The sequence below is a fragment of the Rhea pennata genome, chromosome 1 (assembly GCF_028389875.1).
Source record: "Rhea pennata isolate bPtePen1 chromosome 1, bPtePen1.pri, whole genome shotgun sequence".
NCBI classification, from domain to species: Eukaryota; Metazoa; Chordata; class Aves; order Rheiformes; family Rheidae; genus Rhea; species Rhea pennata.
Window position 1 is genome coordinate 117,510,060 of NC_084663.1, and position 12,931 is coordinate 117,522,990.

General features: G+C 38.2%; 1 protein-coding gene across 1 annotated transcript in view; it reads left to right on the plus strand.

The window, feature by feature from the left end:
• The window catches only part of MRPS6 (mitochondrial ribosomal protein S6), a 48,658-nt gene that overhangs the window by 18,392 nt on the left and 17,335 nt on the right, over positions 1-12,931 (plus strand). The window lies entirely within an intron of this gene.

Here is a 12,931-nt window from a genome sequence, read left to right on the forward strand (position 1 = left end):
TAAATCAAATTTCAAATTTCTCTTCCATGTCTATCTTTATAAAATAGAGGAGTGTGTCACCATCCTGGATGCTAGTCACCCTTAGTAGGACTGAGCAGCACTTTTAGCTGCGTAGCCCTGACTTACTGATGCTTCTGTCTGGCTACATGTGTTTTCATAAACCAAACCAAACAGGACCTGTTCTCTGGTCTTGAGGCTTGAGGCCAGCTGACGCAGTCTGGTGACACTGTTAAACTCTCTTAGCCTCCAAAACAGAGTGGTCATATCCAGATTGCCTTTGAGAAAGATCCCTGCTGGTGTCTTAGCTCCTGAGCTTGTCTTGGGAATTGTTTGGGAGAATGATAACTGGAGAGACCAAAACAGTCCAAGGGACCATGCTGACAGTTTATTAGCATAAAAAATGAAGTACAACAGTGTTTCCTTAGCGCTAATTTACTAATATATACAAGACCCAAACCCTTTTGGGTGAGTTAGGTCTCTGGAGAGTAAATTTGGGTAAATCCTGCCATTGACTGCTGGAGAAATTTTGTTCTCCAGTATAGTGGTCTTGTAAGCTATGAACTGTCTAAATAGCTTTTGGTAGTGTGGTACGTAGTACATATTATCAGATAAACTGGTCAACTTCTGGGTTTGTGGGATTTTTTTTAAGCAATTGAATCCTGTTAGTTCTGAGATTTTAAACAGAGGACAGCATATCCCATTTTCTCTATTGGTTGTTGCCACTGGAAAACAGAATACTGTAGCTGGAAATATGGTGATAAGTGTAGGGGCTGTATTGAAATACATGTGGAAGAGGAGAGAAGAGTTACCATACCTGAGTCTTGATGTTAATATCAGTGTGAAAAGACATGTTTTCTTAGAGTTGGTGTGGCTTGCTTCATTCAGAAAAATATTTTTGAATCCTTTTTAAAGATCAAATTCTAGTCTGTGAAATATAATAATGGAAACTGAAGTTCATTCATCCGTGGGGTGATGTAGGGAAGGATGATACTGTAAGTAGAAAGAGATGTAAAATAGTTAACTGTCTATGCAGGATGAAGTAACCTAGGGCCAAACATGTCTGATCCCTGTGGGATGAGGAGTAACAATCTATGGAGGGTAAGAATAAGTCTCAAACCAACGATATCTTCTTAAAGGCTGTGATCTGGCTAAGAAGCCTGATTTGGCACAGGGAAAGAGAGACTTGTATACCAGGCACTGTCCCTTACTAACTTGGCACGTCTTTTTGTCAGTTGCTGATACTTGGATGTTTCCAGACCAGTCCTCTTTGCTCTAATATTAATGAATGCATTACCATCAAACCTGTGAAGTCAGGTTAGCTCAGGGACCCTTTTGCTTGGCTACTGTTGCTTCATCCTTTTTTTTTTTTTTTCCCCTTTTCCCTTTCCTTTCCGTTCCCCTCCCCCAGGGTGCCTTACATGGTTATGAAGCTGAAGGCCTGGTATTTTTGCTGCCTGAATAGTAGTTTGCTTATATAATGTCTCTTTCTCAGGTTGTTTTTCCTCTTCTCTCCCTCCAAGTCATTTACTGTTTAAACAGAACTCTTTTTAAATAGTTAATATACAGGATGTATGTGTCCAGTTCAGTATAATTGCAATCAGGTCCATGATGAAATTATCTTTTGGGCATTCTCTGGAGCCATAATCCTTTGAAAACGCGTGGTGTAATCTTTGAATCTGAGGTGCTTCTGACTTTTGTTAAATTAACAAGTTGCCATACTAATAATTGGCAGTCAGTCAAAACCTTAATAAAGTAATACTTACAAATCTCCCATCTTTAGAACTATTATTGTGAACAAGCTTTTAAGCAAATTTCTCCAGTGTTTTTTCTCTTCAGGCACTTAAAAATGTGTTTCTATGCTACCCTTTGCCTAATGTTGGCCTCTTCAGTCATACTGTTTCCATGTCTTAGAGATCATAGAACTTGCTAATGTTCTTTGCTGCAAATAATTGCTTAACAAAAGCCCTTTATCAGGAAAAAAAAAAAGAAAAGAAAAAAAAAAAAAAACACATCATGCAAACTGTCTGTTGGTTAGCAAGTACGTTAGCCTGTGTTACGGACTATAGCAAAGAAAGCTTTTTCAGGGTATTTTATAGCGTAAACATGCCTTTGCTAATTTTCTGATCGTGATCTTTTCAGAAGAGATATGAACCCAGCTTAATGTGTTTTGGTTTAAACATCAACTTTTTGGTTCTGTAAAACTATAAATCATCTCCCATAATGGACAGTCTGTTCAATGACATCTAATGGCTGTCTTCCTCCTAAGTGGGACAAGCTAGTCATACAGAGATAGACCCAGAAACCAGAAAGATGCTTGCTTCTATCTCTGCAGTGATTGGTTTATTTATTGCCTTGAACTTAGAATGACAGTCTTGAAAAACTTATTTTGGAGTGATGTCTTTTTTTGTTATTTTTCCCCTTAACTTATTTTTTTGTTAAAGTATTTGAATTTTCTCCCAGAAACTTGTTAGGAGCCTTTTATTGTTAAAAAAAAAAAAAAAAAAAAAAAAAAAAAAAAAAAAAAAGGGGGGGGGGGGAGAAGGGGGCAAAATAAAAAGGAAGAATGCTTTTTAAAAGCTTAATAGTGTGTTCTGGGAGACTATTCTTATTTAATTTTTTAAAGGAATGATTTGATGCTTTTCTCTGCCAAAGTTGTTACTTTTTTTCTTTTAGCTTTTATTAATACCTGAAAGGAAATGGTGAGAGTTTGTAAGAAATCAAAATGGCTTTCAGTATGCTCCTTGTGTATATACATATATATATATATATATATATTTTTTTTTACTTCTCCAGTCCTGTGTACCCCTTTTCACCCTATTCCCAGAAAGGCCAGCATGAGACTTCTGATGCAAGTCATGTAAGTACTGTAACTGAGTCATGTAAAGGATTCCCACAAGGTTACAGTGGTGCAGGCAGAGCTATCAAAGGATCTCTGCATGAACACTTAAAGCAGAAGATGCTTACAACTTTAAAACGTACAGCTTTATTTTTTTTATACATATATTTTTTTAAATCCTAAGATAAAGGAGGTGTTGGGAGTTGCTCCCTTTCAGAGAACAGGATACATGGAAGAAGTTGGAGTCACTAAACTCTAACTTTTTTTGAGGAAATCTTTGGATTTAGCATGTATAGAGAAGCAAAATACTCATCTATTAATTTGATATTCTGTATGTTCTGTGCCCTTAAATGTAATTGTTTTGAAAATAAAACTAACCTTGTTATGTGATGTTTAAAAGCAAACTTGTGTGCAATGTTTTAAATTTTTTTAAGAAAATGTATATAATTAAATGGTTTAATGTGCTTTAATTGGCCTAAGGTAAAGTAGTCCTAGAATGTAAACATATATAATTAGGGTTTCTGATTTCACTGTGAGATCTCTGAACTCTCTTGTTTTGCAAAGTGGTTTGTTTTGTTTACAAAACACTTTCTATTATTTCTTTTATGGTGTTGGTTTAAAGGCATTTGCTTCACTTCTGTTCTGATATTGAATTCATGGTATAGTGACATCTGGTGACACTTAGCATTATCAGTTTCACTGTGTAAAGTTGGACACTTTGAGCAAAAATGGTAATGATATGACAATTCTCTGTGTCTATGAATACACGTTTTTAAATGAGGTGGTTATAAAAATAGTTGCTGTGCAAAATGTTAGTAGTCTTCTTCAAGAAGAAAGCAAATTTTCTAATATCACTAGAGCAGTCTCTTCATTCATCTTATTTTTAAAGCACAGTGTCAGAGTGATGCTGCTTTACCTTGTATCTCTGATGTTTTTTAGATATCTGTGAAGTATTTTTGTTTTTTTTGTCGCTGTTGTATTTTTTCTGCAGATTTTATATAAAATACAAGCTAATGGACTGCCTTTTTTTTTTTTTTTTTTTTTTTTAACTATTCAACTAAAATACATTTCAGACCAAAACCAAATGATATCATATAGCATTTGAAACCTGCCTTTCCTTTGTCCCTTCTTTTTTCGAAATAAGCCAAATGGGCATGTAGATAAGATCACTATAACTGGGTCCAGGTCTCTCTTGGTCAAGTGTTATTTGAAGGTCAGTTAAGATCTTATAAGACAATATACAGAAAAAATTACTGTAGTAGGAATATAGATTTAGAAGTGTTAATGAGATTAATACAGCTTAATTATACTTGTAAGTTGCTACTGTCCATAATGACAAGCTTTTTGTCATAGAAACAATGTATGATAAATTAATTTTGGTCTAGTGTGTAGAATTATCATATTGCTATAAATCTTTGAAGTAAATCTGATGCAAATTTTTCATAGTTAGCATTGCTGGCCCTGTGTATACTGTTCTTTGTATACTGTATGCATATTATTTTGCCTACTGCATTAGTCTTCAGACTAAAACTCTTATTAGAGAGTATTTGGATACTTCAGACTGTGTTTCTTGCAGTTTACATTCCTTTACCATGGCATTTTGTCCTGTCTAAAAGTATTGTATGGAAATGTTTAAAACTTCTGTACAAAGTTTCAATAAAAATAGAGAAAAAAAACAGAACAGATATTTGTGAAGCTATTTTGGAGAACCTGTACATAATTATGTCATATGTTCTTATTTGTAATAAGCCTTGCATCCCTGTGTATAAATAGCTCCTATTCTACACTACACATTAAAAGGCAGACCTTTTGAAATGGAGTATGATGGTGATTTCAATGGCATTTAGTTAGAGAAGTAGAAAAAAACAGATTCTTTAAAACCGCAAGAAGAACTTATGGATCCAAAACATCATTGTAGAGTTTGGCTGCAAAACTGAAGGCCGAGTCACATTACGGGCGGAGAGAAGCAGAGCAGCAGCTTATATGCAAAACCAAATAGGGTTGAGCTGTCATTTTAGCAGTACTGCCTTGCTTGGTAGAGCCCATAACTGTGATGTGATATGGATGTGTGTGTATGTATATAGTGTATGTGTACGTATTTTTTTATGTGTGGATATGTATAATTTTAATGCTCCCGTTCAGCTGCTGCTTAACCAGTTTTTGGGTGGGCCTGGTTCTGTAGTATTCTTAAATGCCTACAGTTGTGCTGTGGTGGGCCTCAGGGACAGCCTTGTCCGTGTGTCATGATGTCTTTTGTCTGTTTCTGGCTTGGATCCAGAAATCCATCCCAGAGCCCAAGTCCTCCAAAGAGCCCACACGAACAGTAATGCTCTGCGAATGCTGAGCATGATGCTGAGTTGGCCCTCGTGGGAAGCAGTTAGAGCTTGTTGTAGTCACTGCTTTGATGCTTGACTTTGCGGTGGCGAGGGGGAGGGAATATATGCTCGTTATTTTTTACTTGAAGAGTAAAATATTAAAGCATTTTGAATGCAGAGAGCAAACACGAGTCTTCCACATCCTTCTCCCCCTCATACCTGTTCCCCATACAGAAATATTTGAACTAATAGCCATGGAAACCCAATGTGAATCCTGACTCCCTTGTCCAGTGACATTACTTCAGCAAGGAGGGGAGCAGGCCTGGTAAGAATCGCCTATGGGTTGGTAATGAAGATGCTCTGCTAGAGATGAGAAGTATGTTCCCATAAGTTATGGAGAGGACATTAAACCTGGATTTTCAGCTACAGGGAAAATGCATTCATCAAAATTATTTTTCATATCCTCTTCTGCTGCTGTGTTTTAGAGAAAGTAGGAGCTTTGCTACTTGTTTGAAGGAATAGGTGCAAAACACCACTGGAGGGGAAGTTTTGGACTTGAGATGACAGATGAGCAGAACTTCCTGTCTGCTGATTTTGTTTGAATTTGTGTTTTACAGATTTTCTTCATGCAATGTTTCTATTAGTTAGCTATTAGTTAATTGCTTAGCTGACTAGTGTATTAAGTGATTCTCTATTCAGTGAGAACTTTCCTTTTCTTGGATTTCTAAAAGAGATTTGAGAGGCCTCTGTCCCTGTGGAGGAAGCCTTGCTGGTTCCATTCTTGTTAGTTAATAAACATTCCATCAATGCCCAACTTAAAAATGTTTGAGACTTTACCATTTCTGTCTTCTGGGTGTGGAGTCCTGGCCCTGACAAGGTTGTGGGCAGGTTCAATAAACGCTACAGCAGCATTTATTTTGAGGGTTCGCTGGAAAAACTCAAGGAGGTGGTGGTAATAAGTACTCTTTGCCTACTGGCTCCAAAGTGAATTCTCCCTCCTTGGATGTGGTTGTCCTAGTTTGCACTAGGCATGTTCCTGTGCCAGGAAAGTGAACAAGCCAGGAAGTTTGGGTTTTGTGCTTTTTTTCCTGCCTGTCTAGCAAGCACATTTAATCAGGTTGTGCTTAGTGACTTGCCTTTCTGAGGATTTTTTTTTGCAAGTTTCATGGACTGACAGGAATAAGATGACAATTTGACCTTATTTTTATGTAATACTTATAACCCTTAAATTAGTCAGCAACCATGTTCAATATTTATCTAGACTGTGAAACTAATTTTCTAAGTTAGCTTTGAATTATCTCTATGTATGTGTTTTAGCGTACAGGAGACGCTGACTGGGAAATTGTTAAGGTTCAGTTTTGCTGGTGCACACCAATGGGTCAGACCAACGTGACTTCCACGCCAATGCTGGTTTGATTCAGAGCCAAAGATAGTTAATTTCCTCCAAAAGCAGGAGATTTTAAAAATTATGGCCATGGTCCCCAAACACTCTTTGGAAAGTTGGCTGTTTATCCCATTCAGCTTTTTCCTAGTCCTCGCTTTTTTGTTTTTGTACAACGGTAAGGATGAGCTTGATGCTATAACAGTTCGGTATTAGGAACCAGATCTCTAGTTCTAGTCCTTAAAGGAAGATTTCTCTTACAGAGGGGGAGTTGTTCAGTGACCTCAACAAGTCCAGATGGTGCTTGTGATACAGTCTTGGTCTTGAGTATTTGGGATATATTCCAAGAGAGTCCTGACACTTGATTGCTATAGCGAATGCTGTGGACAGTTGCACATAATTCTCCAAAGTGCTAAGAGCTCTAAGGCTGGAAGACCCTGACCCAGAGGATTTAAAATGTAACATCTGCAGCTTGTGACTCTGAACCAAACTAGTGTTTGTTTTTTGGAAGCTGCACAGTGCCAGTTTCCTTGCTGCTGAGCAGATTTCCCTCAGTTACAAAGTGTGAAAGCTGATTTGAAAAATACCTAGTGGGCTGAATGTGTCCAGAGCAATAACACTGAAAGAATCTCTGCCAGTTTTGAGCTGCCACGTGTGTGCCTTGTTAGAGACAGACAGGGAGTTATTCCCTACAGGGAAAAGTACTGGACTCAGTACTGTGCATCCAGGGCAGACGGGGGGCAGCAGAAACGCTGCTTGGATTGGTAAACTCTTGTAATGTTGCATGCCATTTGCAACACAGTGAAGCCCTTCTGCTTGCCCGTGATACCACTGCCTTTGTCCCTGAAGCATTCAGGAAGCGAAGCAGTGGCAGCAACAGCGTGGCAGTGGTTTGATTCCTGTCCGTTCCCCGACTTGGAACAGAAACCGGTAAATAGATGCCATGGGCAGCTGGGGAATGACTAACTGCATTCAGGCATCCTTTTCCTTTCAAACAGCTGGGGTAAGGGGATGCTTTTGGCTTCGCCTTACCTCTGAGTAGCAGCCATCTCTTTTGGACCGCCTCTGTTCATGTCTGAGTCTTCCAAGCTGGTGTTAAATATGCGAACGAAGAGAAAAAGGAAACGGATGAGAGAAAATAGTAGGGGAGCAAACGATGCACACATACGCACTCTGGAAAATAAGGCTGAGTAAGAGGAAAGATACTGAGAGAAAGAGCTTGTCTGAGAGCAGAAGTCTTATCCAGAATTAAAATTCTTATTTTAAATTAGTCTCACCTTGAGAAACTTGATTATATAGGTAACATTCTTGAGAGAGAAGCTTCCAGACTTAATTTCCAATATATATCAATTCTGTTGCTGGATTGAGTGAATGGTTGGTTGTATTATTTTTCTTTAGCAACTTTTTTTTCCATAATATTTTATATTAACCCTCTTAGTAAAAGGTAAAATTACACTAAAGGACCTTTTATCCAGAGCAGTCATAACCAGCTTTCTCAAGAGGGCTTTTGTAGTAAGCTGTTGTCTTGAAAGATGAGGAAGAGGAAAGAGAAAGAAATTCTGCTCGCTGTGGTGGTTGAAATCCTACATACATCTAAAATACTGTCATACATAGTTTTTTCTTTCTTTCTTTCTTTTTTTCTTAACTTGCCTAAGAATAACTTGATACAGACCTTGACTAGACTAGGCTGCACGGTTGAGTCAGGCTTTATATCTTGCTCATCTCAGGATCTTTTGAAGGTGGAGCTGTGAGGCTGGGTACTTGCAGACTGAAACTTGAGTAATTAAAGGGAAAGTCCATGAAGTCAGAAATGGTTTCAGGCTTTCTTAAAACCTGCAGCTGATTGCTTTGGAGAGAAGAACTGATGACCTGAATTGGCAAACTGTGCAACCGTTCATCCGTTCTTAAGGTAGTCAGGAAGAAGTTAACCCATGAGATAATACTGAGATGGTAAAAGAGGCTTTGGGTTCTTGACTGCAGTACCAGCTCCTGTATCATGTGAATGAAGAAACCATCCTTTCTTCTATTTTCTTTTTTTTTTTCTGCTCCTGCCTTTATCTTTTTAGTGTATTCATTGGATGGTCTTCTATTTTTTCATCTTAAACTTGACAATGGGAGTTGCGTGTGAGAGTGTGTGTGCAATTTCAAACATCTTGGAGAAAAGGTGTTTGAAAATAACTCCCCCTGTTACTTTTTTTTTCTTTGTGTTTTAGACTATTTAAGCTTAAAAAAAATTAACATAAACTTGATGAAGTGTATTCTGTATCTAAAAGTCATAAGAGGAGCAAAACTTGTAGTTTCTGGTAAATTTGGTCTCGGAAAATTTCCAGTAACTACTTCAGCTGACTAGGAGTGTTATGCAGAAGTCCATATAGTAATGCATTGTGGTTGAAAAGATGATGATAAGCTTCTAATTGAATATTAAAGAAGGTACTTAACTAGTTCTAAAGTTATAGTCAATTGTTATATTAACTCTTTCTAATAAGAAACGTTTGAAATGGCTCTGAATCACAGAGATTTGGTTATAGTTGGCAAAGCTCTTTAACTCAGATTTATAACTAGACAGACGGTCTAAAATTCTTTTTAGAATTATAAGGGTTGCTGCTCTCTAACATGAATTAAATTTAGCTCGGTTCAGTGTTGAGAGTACTATGCTAATTTAACCCTGACTTGGTACATACTTGATACTAAAGCTTGCAGTGCTTTGGTTTTGGTTCAGTTTCTTAGTTTTGACAATTTCCTATGATTTAAAATGTTGAATATATTTTTTATATATATGTATATATAAAAAGATACTTCATGGAGTTTAGATTATTTGAAAAAATATTTTGTTTTTTGGGACAGTGAAGATAATAGCAGCTCTTTAGCGTTAAAGATTGCTGCTTCCTCTGTGTCCAGGTCCCTGGGCTTTCTATTCACCTCACGTGAAGTTACTAACTCCTTGGTTTATCCCCTTTAAAAATCAGAACCCTATTTAAAGACCTGGTTTGGGAATGAGGTATTATATTTATTTAAAATTCAGTCAGTTTTGATCAGTACCCCAAACTTCGTTTTTATGACTTTTCCTCTCTAGCTTTTTCATTATTTACCAAATCCACGTCTAGAATAATACCATGCCTTTTTGTTCAGTAACTGATGGAAATCTGAAATGGTTATCACATTCAAGAACACTTGGATTCTCCCATTTGTTCCTTTATATCTGGAAAATTATATTGTCTTAGACACAGAAATCTCTGGTCTTCGTATATTGATTATTTTTCATCTGTGTGCTGTCTTGTGGACTGAAACAGGGTGTGACAATTAAATGACTCTCCCCGCTTCCCCTTGCTTCTTATTGTAAAGTTCCTCTTTCTTACGCAAGTGTTGATCTTGGCAGGTTCAAAAAAGTGTTATGTTTTTCTGTCATTTTCAGTAATAAGTTTTTAGTCTTCAATTAGGTATTCAACGATGACGAAGATGTTTTTTCCCCACAGTTTTGCTGCTTTTGACATGAGCTTTCTTCTGAACATAGATTTTGCATTCTTTGATTTCCACTTCTCAAAACCTAATCTCAAAAGGACCTTTGTATCTGTTTAACAACCAAAAGAAAACCTAATTTTGTACTGCTAGTATCACATTGAAGGGAGTTAGAAAACTGTCATGCTAATTACGATGGTTTTCTTTTTGTTTACAATCTAAGGAGATGTGCCTCTCTGAGGACTCTTTCCAGAGGAGCTCTGGTAGCTTGAGAAGGCTTCTTTTTTAGGCATTGTGCTTTCTCTGTCTTTTTGAACTTCTGTCCTCTCTTGAGTAACCTCTGGCCAGCTAATTAGTTTGAAAATTGAGTAGTAGTGAAGGGTCTTTTTACATGGCTCTGATTCCAGCCACAGAGCTCTCTCTTCTGTTAGAATTGGGAGGATAGCTCCATATTTTTAGAAGGCATCAGCTTTATAAAAGCAGTATTTCAAGCTGTTGCCAAGTCTTTGGTCTGTCTCCGAGCTGCTAGGGTAATAGCATATGGGGCTTACTGGTCCTCTTTGTAGCTCATGGCTGACAAGCTTGTGTCCATTTGGCCTCCAGTACCCCAAGAAATTCTTCACCATCAGAGTATTCCCCATTTTTTCTCTATGCCTATCTAATATGCTTGCTGGTTGCCATGTGAGTTTTGTATGACTGATAAAACTGCTATAATTTTTATTCTTGTGCTGGTAGTGTATAGTAATTTCCTGTCAGAGACAGGGTGTTGGAACTGTGTTGTACTGCTTCCCGGTTACAGGTGTGCGTTTGCAACTTTGATCCTGGGGTGATAAAGCTTGATTGTGTACCCTCATCTGTTTTCCCTTTTTCAAAGTTGGTGAGATGCTGATGAAACCTGTGCATTAAATAAGCTTTCTGCTCACCTCGATGTAACTGCGTCTTACCTAGGAAGGACTGAAGACAGACCAGTGAACAGAAACGGAGAAGCCATAGCTGTAAGGGAAGTGCATATAGCTGGTATGTTGCATACATAGATGGTGGTTGGTGTGACATACAGGGCTTTGTATCACTCCTGGGCATGTGGGAATAGTGGAGGTTTTAAATAAACTTAACCAGATTTTTTTGTGGAAAGGTGCTAGTTAACACACTCTCGGCAACTCTCTGGGCAACAAGCTCTGGGCAACTGCAATTTTACAAAATGAAGGGTGTAGAGAAGTGAGGAATTTTGATCTGTAGATAGTTGTCCTTTAGTTACTCTTTCTGGAGGCAGCATTTCAAGCAAAAATGCTTGGAAGGTCTGCAGCAACTTCCTTCCTCTTCCATAGCTTGTTAGGATGCATAAAGCTGTACCTTCCGGAGAAGTGAGGCAACTGCTCCTGCCTGAATGATAGTGAACTAAGTTCGCCAAGGGTGAACCCAGCTGAAAGGGCTCTGGCTTGATTACACGCGCAGAAGGAGGAACAAGAGCGAGAATTACGTACCAGGACTTGTCTGCTCTTTAGTGCTTGCTGCGCTCCAGCATGGCTATCCTGCCACCAAGTTCATTTTCTCTCCATAGCCTCTTCCCCTCCCACTTTTTTTTTTCTTTTTTTTTTTTCTTTTTTTTTTTTTTTGTTTCCCACATTTGTGGTAGTGGAATTACTGCTGGCTGTTCAGGAAAAAATGTTGTGGCTCCTGAGTTGGGAGCCAGACAATACCATTTCCTATGTCCTCAACTGGTCTGGCTCTGAGGCAAACCAAGGAACTTGTGTCTGTGGATATTATGGTTAGCAAAGGCTAGCCTATATATAGTTTGGCCAATGGCTTTAGGCAAGCTATGATAAACCATGATCTTTTTTGGAGAGGAGGAATGAGAGGGATTACAGTGACAAGCTTTCAAAACCAACAATTAGTTTATGTTTTCAAAGTACTCCCACAAATGGGGAGGTTGCAAAGAAGTGTAATATTTTACAATCTTTAACGTAGAAATCTGTGGCTTTCTTTTCTTGTTCATTTTGTTTTGTTTTGTTTTTAAATATATGGGACTTTATCTTAGACTTCATTGTCTTCAGAAACAGCGCATCATGCTGGACATGGTGCCAGTCAGGGAAGGTGCTGATCTGTTGGCCTGTATACAAGAGACAAACAGCTTACCTATCTTCTGAGGGTATGAGGGATGTAATAGAATAAGCTTCTCCGGTAACATTTAACTTAAATATGCACAGCTATTGACTGAAGAAGGGGTATGCCAGACAGCTCTGCACCTGGACATACAGCTGTTTGCCTAAAGGTGGTGAATTAAGGTCCCTTTTGAATAGAGCTCTGTTTAAGGATCCAGCATATTATATGCAAGTAGAAAACGAGTTGTAACAGTAAACTTAACAGTATTTCTATTCACTGGCCTGAGAGATTTCTCCTGTGATAAATGTCTGAGTGCTTTGGTAGCTCCTGCAACCTAGCCACACACAGCAGGCCCTGCGGGAGAAGGCTTGAATGGCAGATCCCATTGCTTTCCAAGAATGTGTTTTCCAGCCTAGTGTTGGAAGCACTACAGGTGCATTGCAGTGCACAAAATATTCACTGCAGGGCAACACTGCTTATTTCCATTATTAACATAGCTAGGTAAAATCCTAATAGTCAGTGTCGGAATCTGATTTCAGGGGCAAAATCTTCTGGATGGTAGAAGGTGCCTGTTTCACAAAAGCAGTACTTGTTTTTTCGTCTTTATTCAGGACAGATTTCTTGTATGTGTTTACAGCGTGATACTGTGAATATCACTGGCAACTCTGTATCCTACTTTGGCTTGTCTGTGCAACACAGATGCTGGGGCTATTACAAAGCTTCTATCATGAAATTGAGTATATTACATAAAAATACATACATCTTGATTCTGTTTGTCACTTTCAGGCCTGTGAAACAGATTTCCCAGTGATGCTTCCTACACCTTGAATATTGTTCAAAGCG